This window comes from Coccinella septempunctata, chromosome 4, assembly GCF_907165205.1.
Source record: "Coccinella septempunctata chromosome 4, icCocSept1.1, whole genome shotgun sequence".
Lineage (NCBI taxonomy): Eukaryota > Metazoa > Arthropoda > Insecta > Coleoptera > Coccinellidae > Coccinella > Coccinella septempunctata.
In genome coordinates, this window is record NC_058192.1 from 20,215,819 (window position 1) to 20,225,628 (window position 9,810).

A 9,810-nucleotide genomic window follows, 5' to 3' on the forward strand; every position below is an offset into this window, starting at 1 on the left:
GAAGTCTCCTCAAATGCTCTAGTTGTTTCTTCGGCATCAGCCTATAGATGAAATGACAATAGAGATGGTGGATGGTCTTGATATTTGATATCTTGATAAATGTTTATTTGATTTCCACTTGAAAAGTCAAAGTTGTATTACATATCTCGATGCTTTTGGTAAGATTAATGTTTTATATGAAATGTGCTCAATAGCGTCTTCATTTCCTCAAATTATAGGACATATCGCAGAAATATTTAGTTGAGAATGAACAATAATAAACGAAGAGACCCCACCATCAGCACGACAGTGTGAATGCAAAAATGGCAGTTTTGAAATAGCAGAGTCTTTTCAACATAATTATATATCCCACCAATTTGAAAAATTCTCGAATCGATGGCAGACCTTAATTTGTACTTCCCTGGCAATACTGCTAGGCACTCATCTTCGAACTGTAATAAATGATATCAATCTCATGAAAGGCCGTTTTCCACTAGTGGCTATAAATAACTTCCGCTCCACAATAGACAACTTCTGTGCAGGGTGGATCATCAGATCTCCTAATGCTGTTATTCCAATCAATTGGCTCCTATACATAATGGTATCTTTCGACGATGAGGTCAAATACTAATTTGTAGAACTGATTTGTTTTATTGAGTCGTTACGATGATGTGAGTCATGTTTATTATTTGTGTGTCCCGGTCCAATTCTCGTGAAGACTGATCGATAAGCTAGTGGAAAGTTATTTGAGGAGTTCGTAGAGATATACAGTGTAGTCCAACGAAAACTCTACACCACGGTTTTCCGTCTTTAAAATGAAAATGTGGAAAACCTGTCAATTTCTGATTCGAGCGGGAACAACTTTTTCGCTTTTTGTATCCCCGTAACTGCAACTCCCTAATTGGGGTGAGCACAATCCCTTGATTTTGAATAGGGATGAGGTGTGTTGCGACACCTCATGTTGAAGATATTGTCGGGTACTATCTGATCCTGAAATAGAAAGAGGGTTTATTGTTCAAATAGTATTTTTGAAAATTCGACCTGTTTGTTTCCCAAAGTCTAGGTCTTTCTCCCTTGAAGTTTTGCGCTTACTCATTTATAACATCCTCTCACCCATTGCATGGATACGTGGTGATCGTCAAAGTGCAACTCTTCATTAGACTAATTTCATCGAACATTAGGGAACAAATTTCTTTTTTCTGCTCAGTATTTGAGAAAAGCAACCTCATAGATTCTATTATTGCTGGACATATTCCAGGACTTTCAATTTTTAATGCAGTTCACCAAGTCAATGTCTTGACGTACTGAGAATCCTATTCACTTCAGGTTTCCATTTTTTTGAGGAACTGAAAAAACTCATACTCGGAGAATCTTTTGTTCTACAGTTTCCACAGTTCCTCACCATATTATACGAGGATATATTGAAAAATTCTTAGCCTACTATAGAACCAAACAAAATTTCAATGTCAAAATATTTTATTACTCAACATATTCTCCTCTTAATTGGATACATTTATTACAGCGAACCTGCAACGTCTCTAGACCTTCCAAAAAAAAATGATTCTTCTTGCTAAAACCAGACCTCAACAGCTTTTATTACCTCTCCTTGGAAGAAAATTTATGACCTTTTAAACTTTTTTTCAGTTGAGGAAAGAGATGATAGTCGGATGCAGCCAAATCTGGTGAATAAGGGGGGTGTTCTAGTAATTCAAACTCTTAATCACGAATTTTTTGCATGGCAACATGAGGTTTTTGTACAGGGACGTTGTCCTGCAAAAGCAAAACACCTTTGGATAGCTTTCCGCGTCTTTTCTCTTTAATTTTTTCACGTAGAGTGGTCAGTAATGTCGAATAGTAATCTCCGTTTATTGTTCTACCCTTATCCAAAAAATCAATCATGATTACTCCTTCCCAAAAATACTGAATCCCAGAAAACTGGAGCAAGAACTTTTCCAGCAGATTTTTTGACACGAAATTTCTTAGGTCTTGGAGAACCATCGATTGTCGCTTTGTTTCTGGATCGTAGAAATGTACCCAAGTCTTATCCATAGTAACAATTTGGTTTAAGAAGTCTACATCGTTTTCAAATCGAGCACAGATCGAACGCGATGCTTCTACCTTTGCAGGCATTTGGTCAACATTCAAACATTTGGGGATCCATTTTGCAGCAAGTTTTCTCATGTTCAAATTGACGTGAACTATATGATGAACGCGTTCGTATGAAATATTCAGTGCTACAGATATTTGTTTTAGCCCAATTCGACGATCTGATAATTTAATAAAGAGCGATCAGAACGAGCTAGATAAACGACGAGCGGTACGAATGTACGAAAATCAAAACAAAACGGATATGTATCTTATGGGGCCTGTTCCGATATTGCTGGTTTTACTGGCCCGCAATCGAATAACAATAGATCTCGAACGATTGGGCCAATAGGCATCGTCTCTGAAATACTGACAGTACTGTTCAGGAATATCGGAACAGACGGCAAATCTTATAGAAGTCAAATTATGTTTCTGCAAATGGCTGTCGACTAAATATTTTAATCATTCTTAGGCCCGTTTGCATATAATACCCCTTAAAACGAGTACTTAACTAAGTGTAGTTTAAAGTTAATGGACGCTTAATTTAATTCCCAGTTGCACGACTGTGGCTTAACAGAATCTTAAGTAAGGAGCCCTTAAGTTTCTAACTAATAATATTTCTGTTTTTTGTTTTGGTGCAACTTCATCCTAGTCCAATAAAGTCATTTAACCGGTTGGCGGTTTGCTGATGATCGTTGTCATTTCATTAACCTAACTTTATTGTCGTGTCAGTCAATTTCAAGTAAATCATTATATTATTATCAAAGAGTGACAACTTTTTGTTTTTGAATTAGCATTATTATTGCTAATGATATGGATTGTCACATAAAAGGTACCTCAGTTTATATAAGTACAACACTTTCTCTGTGAGGTCTTGTGTGAATTTGTTTCATTAATGTTGAACAGGACAGGAACGTGAACAAAATGTCCGTATTGTCCTTGTTAATAAGAATACAGTGAATGATTGCCAAGCAGGTGGTGGTAGTCTACAAAGAGCACTGAACTTCTCATCAGAACAGAAGAGTTTGTTGTTAACTACAGTATGATTTGTGACACAAAATTGAAAATAAAATAACTGATGTCATTACGATAAAGGCAAAAGAAAGTTCTGAAGCATGTCTGAAGCCAGTTCAACAAATTATTATAGGTTAGAATCCCACCCTCAAATATTATTTAAATGGTCATTACAGGAGCACTTAAATTAAAGGTAAGGTTTAGCCATTTAAATGTCAGTTAACAGCTGGTGTAACTTAATTTGAGTCAAGGGTTTATTTTAAGGGACACTTAACACTAAGTGGGTCTTAGTACTTCAGTAACACAATTGAAATTGAACCACCAGGTGGCGCTCACGCAAGTGTAGTCGCTTCGTTTCCCATCTTTCTAACTCTATAATCTCTGCAAGGGACTTACTAAAGATAAAACTTATTTTTGTGAACCACCACAACGTTCTGTACCCGCAGAACGGTAGGTATCTATATTTATTTCTAAAAGAAAGGTCTTTTAGTGTTCACTGATTACGCCACACCCTGTATAAGCATAAACCACAGGCAGAGGAAACAGGAAAGTTGCGCGATCACTAGGACATGATTTGTCAGCAAACGTTGTCACTTCAAGCGCACTTAAATCAAAAACAATAGAAGGCGCTGGTGCTCGAGCGAATGCGAGTTCGAATGGGGAAATAATCCCCGCAGACGAAAGATCATGCCCGGATGTCGGCGGCTTCGTCGTGAATCAGCAGCATCCCCTAATCCTGTGAGAACAGCGCCAACCCACCACGATATCTAATTGTTCGTTGTCTTTAATCTCTATTATTGTCTCCGCAGACTTAATTTACCATCAACGTTGTCATCTCACAATGGTAACTAATGCATTTTTGCCCGTAAAATGTCATAACTGTCCTCCGCTACGATGGAGTTTTTGCCTAATTTGCCGGCAACCTACGTTTTCACCTCGTTCGAACGGCGGCATCAGCATACCGTTATTATGCAAATTTGTTCGGTTTTTCGCGGAAAAATTCGAAAGCTTTGTAAGCAATCTTTTCGCGGGGCGTCGATTACTTTTTTCCTAGTGGAAAACGACAATATTATAGGTAATAGATAGATGCGCATACTCGTACATTTGTTTCTTCAAAAGGTTGCTCTCCATCAAACAGAATTGTTTGTTCAGAAGCAGTGGCGTATCCAGACTCTGAGTTTTGGGGGGGAAGGGGTACTGGCAAATTAAAATTATTATACAGGGTGTCGGACCGGGAGTGCCCATTGAAAGTTTATGGAGAAATAATAATTCGATCTCTTTAAAATTTTGTCTGAAGATATAAGTCAGTTAGAGCTTCATTTCTGAAATTTTTTCAAATACCAATGACTTCCCGTTGTACCGAAAATGGCACCAAATTTCTTCTTCCAAATGGAACACCCTGCATATTATAACATGTTCGAATGTATCTTTAAATTCCACATTCATTTTGTGTACATTTTCCTAAAGCCATTTTGAGCTGTTTTCGAGATATTCACTGTTTTTTGAAAAAATAATCACAAATGGACAGAATATTATTTGGTTAGATGCGCATTCTGGTACATTTGTTTCTTCAATAGGTTGCTCTCCGTCAAACAGAATTTTTTGTTCAGAAGCAGTGGCGCATCCAGAGTCTGAGTTTGAGGGGGTACTGGCAAATTTAGGTTATTATACAGGGTGTCCCACCGGGAGTGTCCATTAGAAGTTTATGAAGAAATAATAATTCGATCTCTTCCAAATTTTGTCTGAAGATATAGGTCAGTTAGAGCTTCATTTCTGAAATATTTTCAAATACCAATGACTTCCCGTTGTACCTATCGGAAATGGCACCAAATTTCTTGTTTCAAATGGTACACTCGTATATATTACGACATTTTCGGATGTATTTTTGAATTCCATATTCATTTTGTGTACATTTTCCTTAAGAATCTTAAATTGTTTCAGAGGTATTTACTGTTTTTTGAAAAAATAACAAATGCAGGCTTATAGAAGACTAGGAATTTCATGAAACCGCAACGCACAATCTCAGGTCAGTTTTTTGAGCTTTGTTACCGTAAAGATTTTCTACATCATTATGTAGAGAACATTACTTTTTGATATACAGGAAGATCAAATGAGAGTCTCATAAAGTTGTAATACAAAAAAAACGCCCGAATATCACTAAAATGGAACATTTGGATATAGGGAACTCTCAAATTACTCCAATTTTTTCCTTAGGTAGAAATTGATATGTAAGTGAAAAAATATATAGTGTTTCCATTTGAAAAAATCGATTTTTGGCCTTTTCTTGTATTCCAGCTTTGAGACTTTCATCAATTGATCTTTCTAAATATATCTATCAAAAAGTAATGCTCTCTACATAACGACGTAGAATATCAGTGACAGCCTGTATAATGATCGAAGCAGGGGGGGTAACTGATTGATTCCTAACCTAGATTCCGTGAGTAACACTCTTTTCTGGCGGGGGGCAATAACCCCCTGTTCAGGGGAAAGGCTCCGCTTGAATAATAGATGCTTCTGTAAGTTCATGGAAAAAACATTTAACAGGAAATGTTTTTCATACTGTCAAGAGAACAACCATCTGAACCATGAATCCATAGAAAAATCATTAATTAATGCCGTACACGGATTTACGGATTTCTAATTGTACACAGCAATTTTGCATTATCTATCTTCTTAAGATAAATCATATTTAACTATCAAGCTCACCTTCCAAGGTGAAGTTCAGAAAGTCAAATAGTAATGGTGGTCTTTTCTCAGAAGAAGTCTCATCTGCTAGAATATACCTATGTACTATTAGATTCTGTTTTTTTTTTCAACTACTATGAGTGCCAGAATCGCCTCAGATTAATCCATTTTACCATTGAGTGTACAGGGTGGTGAAAAATTCGATGCTCACCTCTACTATCTTTCAAACTGTACCAGATAGAAATTCCGTTTATTGACACAGAAGTTCTGGCTTTGCAGATCCCCCAACATTCAGACTTCCAAATGTCCGTGTCCCTTACATTTGAATTAAGAAAAGAGTTGGATTGGACTATAAAGGTTTACTCCACTGAAGTGGAATAAACCTTTATCCTATTTCAAGACTTCAGTCTTGAATTGAAAAGGAATCGGGAGAGAGGTGAAACTTATTCCAAGAATTTATAACTGCAGTATGTCTACGAAAATGAGGCGGCACAATGAATGTTTGACATTGAATAGGTGAAGATCCAATAGTTCTAGTTCTAATTCTCATAGAAAGCTGTGCATCAATTTTTTCACATGAGCACTATTAATCTAAACGGGGCAAAAATAATCAGCAGGCGAAAGAACAGAAGCTAGGGCTACGTTCAAAGAGTAGTTGCATAACCATCCTATGAAGTATACCTATATACCAGCTAGTTTATGCGGGATATTAGGTATGCCTAGTTTTCAACTTCAGACGCAAACTTTTCAAATGGGCTTTGAAATTCAAGCTTAACTCTTAACTCCAAGATATTTGGGATTGAAGTTATGTTCCTAAAAAAAATTACGGAAGACTACACTCAATTTTCTATATTTTCCATGATAATACAAATGCAAACACGAAACCTTTATTTTATTTGGGCTATGACTCGAAAAAGTAATTCCTCAAAATTTCTAAATCTAACTCGATTGAGTACTGATAGGCGTCCTACTCAAATAATGCATTTACCTATTCAGAACATTGGGATGGCCCTTTGCACCACTTCAGTAAACAATGATTAAATTCTTAAACAACGTTTGGTTCATATAGAAAATAATTTGCTTAAAAAATTTTTTCATTATTCACTGAAACGGTGCAAATGTCCATAAACATCACATAATTTGAATAATTCAATATTTGAATTATCGATTCAATAAAGCTTTGGTAATACCGGTTTCGATCAACTGTGCAGAACGTGTTCCACAAGGACGATTATAATGGAACTTACCATGGAGGGGACGAATGTGGATTTATTGGCCCCAATCTGTGCACGCCTACCAACTGCCGGTGTCCAAAACTTTGAACCGCATCCTTGCAACCCTGCTCTACTACCCTTACCTTAGAGTGCTTATACACGCTAGCCTTTAAAAGAATCATTGGGTATTGATAACCCCTCAATGAACCTACTCAATGAGAGATTCCTATTGAAATTAGGGATAATGAATGATCTGATTGACTTCCGAAAATATTCTTGAGTACCTATAGGATCGGGGAGAGAGTCTTTCACAACGATCTGAGATGTCATAGACATATACCTACGCTATACAAAGTCACTATAACATGTTTGCTTCTAATGATACTGTGGAAAAATACTACAAAATGTCAATTCTGTTTTTAAATGGGTTTTCATGTATAATTGAAGAGTAGATCATGCACCAAAAATCAACAGTATCCGAGATATTTGAGTTCTTGTGTTTTTCAAAGAATTTCTCACCTTACTTCATTTTTCGTCAGTTTATTCTACGTGGACCAATTTTGATTATAATTTTGGATTATTTTCATCAGAAAAAGATATGATACGTATGGAAAAAGCAAAACTATCCCGTATAAGATGTTGAAAAGAATTAGTATGATTTAAAAGTTGGTATATGAAGGAAAGAAAAATCAATTTCTAATATAAATTTTTTCATACATAAATTTTGGAATTTGAAAGTTGCATGCAAATTGATATTAGAAATTGATTTTTCTTTTCTACTTATAACAACTTTTGAATCATACTAATTCTTTTTCAACATCTATTACAGGATAGTATTGCTTTTTTCATACGAATCATATCTTTTTCTGATGAAAATAATCCAAAATTATAATTGGTCAACTTGGTCAATGTAGAAAAAATTGACGAAAAATGAAGTAAGGTGAGAAATTCTTTGAAAAATACAAGAACTCAAATATCTCGGAAACTGTTGATTTTTGGTTATCAATAAATATGGCTCAAACGTCAGCAAATGACTGATACTAACACCTGCTCCAAGGTTCACGTCTAATTTGGAAACACCCTGAAGTGGCGGACTGAAGAAAATCTACGACGCTGGATTTAATATAAAAAAGTGACTGTAGAATGAAACATTTGATTTTGTATAATAATAAAACTTTACGAAATAGAGGCACCAATTCAATAAGCCGAAAAAATGGTTTTCAATTATAACTTTTGAAAACAAAAGAAGATAGAGGGTTGGGTACGGTTTTTTACCATTATCCATCTTTTAAAAATCGAGTTTATGACATAGGGATTGTCGGGATCCTTTCTGTTAGGAATTCCTTTCTCTGCTCTAGAAAATCTACGACGCTGGATTTAATATAAAAAAGTGACTGTAGAATGAAACATTTGATTTTGTATAATAATAAAACTTTACGAAATAGAGGCACCAATTCAATAAGCCGAAAAAATGGTTTTCAATTATAACTTTTGAAAACAAAAGAAGATAGAGGGTTGGGTACGGTTTTTTACCATTATCCATCTTTTAAAAATCGAGTTTATGACATAGGGATTGTCGGGATCCCTTCTGTTAGGAATTCCTTTCTCTGCTCTTCTTTTTATATTTCCAAAAAATTATTGCATATACGATAAGGCCGAAAAATGGAAATTCCCAAAAAATGCTATATTTTGGAAACCTCATCTGAGGCATACATAATTATTAAAAGAGAACATGTACCTAATGGTATTGTGCAATGAAAAATCTAAAGACTCATTTCGGTGGGTAGAAGATTTAAAATAATAATTATACAGGGTGAATCTTCGACTCCTACAAATATTTCAACAGTAGATTCTTGAGGTCAAAGAATAACATTTTTTCCTTTAACATTTTTCCCGAATCGGCTCTGTTTGAAAGATACAGGCTGTTGAAAAACCATAAAAGAATCTTATTTTTAGTATAGTAGTTTATCGCACAAACGGTTTTATCGAATGAAATACATTTCGGAATGTATTTTTCAATTTTTTCATTTATTTGATTAATCTTTTTCGAACACAAGATATCACCCACGTCTTCCAGTTGTTTCATTATTGCCATTAGGTACCTACATATCATAAAAATACCAAAAATCGAAAGAACCCAACTCTTTAAACTAAATTGGACGATAACTAATGAATATTTGATCGTTTTATAAAATAAAAGTATTCTTTATGTTTTCTCCTATAATGCACAGTTTTCGGGTAATTTGATATTCAAAAATAAAAATATCTGTGAAATTCGAAAAATTGGGACAAATGGATATATACCTACTTTGACCGAACTCTAGATGTGTAGTGTCGCAGATTTAGCTAGTTATTCTCAAGGTAATTTTGTTTTTCCAGGGGTGGCATAGCTCATTAAATGAAAACTTAAAATGGCTATATCTTCTTATCAGGGCCGAATCGAAAAAAATGGTATAGGAAAAACGTGTTTCTTTTGACCTCAAGAATTTATTGTTAAAATATTTGTACGAGTCAAAGATTGTATAATAGGTTCAATAAAAAAGAAAAATAAACGAAAAATTACAAATGAATAAAAAATTATAAATAGGTGAACAATTTACATTTAATAAATTTTTATTTATCTATGTTGGTGTTTTCAAATATAGGTCAGTATGTATCACGCGAATTCCATAATCCGAAGTCATTAACCATATTTTATCAATCAACGTCATATTAAAAGACACTCCCGTGAAAGGACACGGAGAAAAACGAGCAAACTACGACGGGAAATTAAAAATCCTAATAAATTGTACACTATTTCCATTCATTGAATCAATTTCCCGGAGTGGGCGTG